The sequence below is a fragment of the Pteropus medius genome, unplaced genomic scaffold (genome assembly GCF_902729225.1).
Source record: "Pteropus medius unplaced genomic scaffold, Ma_sr-lr_union100, whole genome shotgun sequence".
Taxonomy (NCBI): domain Eukaryota; kingdom Metazoa; phylum Chordata; class Mammalia; order Chiroptera; family Pteropodidae; genus Pteropus; species Pteropus medius.
The window spans coordinates 4,969,387-4,971,937 of NW_024350924.1; the positions used below are offsets into that span (position 1 = coordinate 4,969,387).

General features: G+C 38.7%; 2 pseudogenes; one reads left to right on the forward strand and one right to left on the reverse strand.

Annotated features, from left to right (window-relative positions):
* Window positions 1–474: 474 nt before the first annotated feature.
* On the reverse strand, window positions 475–593 carry LOC120585346 (uncharacterized; annotated as a pseudogene).
* A 1,567-nt stretch (window positions 594–2,160) lies between these two features.
* On the forward strand, window positions 2,161–2,279 carry LOC120585274 (uncharacterized; annotated as a pseudogene).
* The last annotated feature ends 272 nt before the right edge of the window (window positions 2,280–2,551 follow it).

Below are 2,551 nucleotides of genomic sequence, written 5' to 3' on the forward strand. Positions count from 1 at the left end.
CCCTGAGAGCTGAAGGGAAAAGAGGACCTAAGAGGCAGTTCTGGTGGTGGTTAACCAAGTATTTTTAGATCAGAAGTTGCGCTGGCCTGTTCAGCTCTGGAAGTAGGTAAATTGCTGCTTTGAAGTTGGATGAGTTTCCCTCTATGAAGCATCCAAACATAAAACAGACTCCCCTGTTTCTCATTCCATGCCTGCAGCAACCTACTCTTACCATCTGATTCCCAAGTGGTGGTCACAGGACATGAATATTTTGGCTGTTGGCCATCATACTTCTCTCGATTTCTATTCGTAATTTTCATTATGAATAAACTGGTGTTCTGGTTTTGCATACCTGTCTGTGGGAGCCAGAGTCCACTGTGGGAGATGAAGCCACAATTTATTTATTTATTTATTTGTTTTTTTAGGCAACCCTTGGTTGACCTCACAGATTACAAGGACCTTGGCAGCTTACAATCCCTTATTTTTTATTTTTTACATCTACAGCTCCTGGTCTTCCTAGGTGGTCTCCCATCCAAGTACTAACCAGGCCCGACCCTGCTTAGCTTCTGAGATCAGACGGGATCGGGCTTGTTCAGGGTAGCATGGCTATAGTAAAGCCACAATTTATGTGTTAACAGAGTGGATTTCTAAGCCGACAGGGCTGAGGACCCTGGTGAGTCACCAAGGTAAGGCTGTGCTGCCATGGAGGACCTTTTGGGATCCCTGGAACCCCCCTGACCAAGTGGTCAGGCTCCTTCCTACTTGGACTTGTAAAGTTATCAGGCCTGATGATCTGTGTATATTCAGGAACTGGCAATGTAGAACTGTGTTTGGGATCCTGGTCGGGAGTCAGATAGACCTGATGTATATTTTTTCTTCAATTATTAACTTAAGCAAATTGCCTAATCTTTCTGTGCCTCAATTTTCTCATCTGTGATTTGGGGATAACAAAAGTGTTTACTTCATAGCTTCCTTAGGAAAAAATATGACAGCCTGTTAAAGCACTTCATGTGCTGCATAACATAAAATGATGCTTAATAAATAGTAGTTACTCTTATTTTTAGAGCTCTCACTGGATGCCAAGCATTGTGCATTGATATGTTTGCCCAAAGTCAAACAGCTAGCAAGTGGTAGAACTGGGTGTTGGACCAGGCCAAAGCTAACGTATTTGACTGCTGGTTTAAACTGTGTCTAATAGTTTAACAAACGTGGCAACACTTGCACTTTCAAAATGTCTCTTTTCCCTTTGAAGGAATAAATTTAGAAGACTGTATACTTATTCCCAAGCCTATTTGGACTCCTCTTTTGGACTTACCTGAGAAATCTGTGATATATTTTTAAAATATCCTTAACAAGGACAAACCTTTGTTCATAAAGAGAAGATTTGATCTTCCTTAATAACCAAAACGTATTTCATACCAAGCCCAATAAATAAAGTGGAGAATTACAAAAACGTGGCATAGAAAGCAGTTCCATGGTTTTGACAGAAGTAGCAAATACTTTTTCATCACAAAGCATTTTTTCTGTTTCTGACTTTACTTTCCTATCATGTTGGTCTTTATGGGACGGAGTAAGGAAATATGTATTGATATTAGTAAATGAGGTTAACTACGAATGAATTAAATTACTGTAACTAAAGACTAATTAGTCGATTACTATGGACATAAAGAAAGTCCTTATCGTTTTAACAATTATATCATTGGCATGAAAGTACGCTCATCAAACCTGTGAATCAAAGCTGGAAACGGTGATTTTTTTAAAATGGGGAGTCGAAAATTAACAATTAAATGTAAGATCTTGCATTTCAAGCTATAAAAAAATAACCGACTAACTTCACATACAGGTTAAGCAGTATAGCCTAGCAGAAGCACATGAGTAAAATTCGTGGAAGTTTTAGTAGATAGGATCTTACTCTGAGTTAATGACTGCCAAGAAAAATACCAAGATAGTAAGCTGAATTAAAGGAAGCATAGATTCTAGAACAAAGGAGGTAACACATTAATGATTAGAATTCTAGAAACTACAGTTTAAGAAGGATATGATGCAACTAAACTGTATTCGGAAGAGTAATAATGGTAAAAGAAAACGAGAACTGTTGAAAAGGTAGGAGATATGTTGTTTGAAGGTGAAAACTGGGGAGGGGGGCATGATTGATTTCTTTAAATATTTAATGTACAATTGGTCTACGGGCATGCCACCATGAACAAGCCTGATCCTGTCTGATCTCGGAAGCTAAGCAGGGTCAGGCCTGGTTAGTACTTGGATGGGAGACTACCTAGGAAGACCAGGTACTGTAGGCATTAAAAATAAAAAAGAGATTGTAAGCTGACAAGGTCCTTGCAATTTGTGAGGTCAACCAAGGGTTGCCTTGCCTTAAAAAATAAAAATAAAAAAATTTACAATCGCGTGGGAAAAGGATTCAGGTCATTCCATGTAGTAGCAAGGGATGGGAGAAGAAAAGAGTGGAAGCTTCACTGAGAAAGATTTTTAGTTCAGAGTGCAAAAGACCTGTGTAACAGTGACAGAAAACTAAAAATGAAATGAGGTTTCAGAAAAAAGTTACCTCATCACT